Raw genomic sequence first — 309 nt, forward strand, 5'->3', positions numbered from 1 at the left:
CCCCCCCCCCCCCCCCCCCGGCCACGGGTGGCACTTTACGTCTGTGTTATTTATTGGGGCCAATAAAGGCGGCGGCGCCGCCACGGTGACAGTGACATCGGGGTGACGGTGACATCGGGGGGGGTAACGAGGACATGGGGGTGGTGGCAGTGGCATTGGGATGGTGACAGTGACACCGGGATGGTGACAAGGACACCGGGATGGTGACAAGGATACTGGGGTGGTGACAGTGTGGTGGTGACAATGACACTGGGGTGGTGGCAGTGGCATTGGGATGGTGACAGTGACACCGGGATGGTGACAATGACA

This window comes from Oxyura jamaicensis, unplaced genomic scaffold (assembly GCF_011077185.1).
Source record: "Oxyura jamaicensis isolate SHBP4307 breed ruddy duck unplaced genomic scaffold, BPBGC_Ojam_1.0 oxyUn_random_OJ70718, whole genome shotgun sequence".
NCBI lineage: Eukaryota > Metazoa > Chordata > Aves > Anseriformes > Anatidae > Oxyura > Oxyura jamaicensis.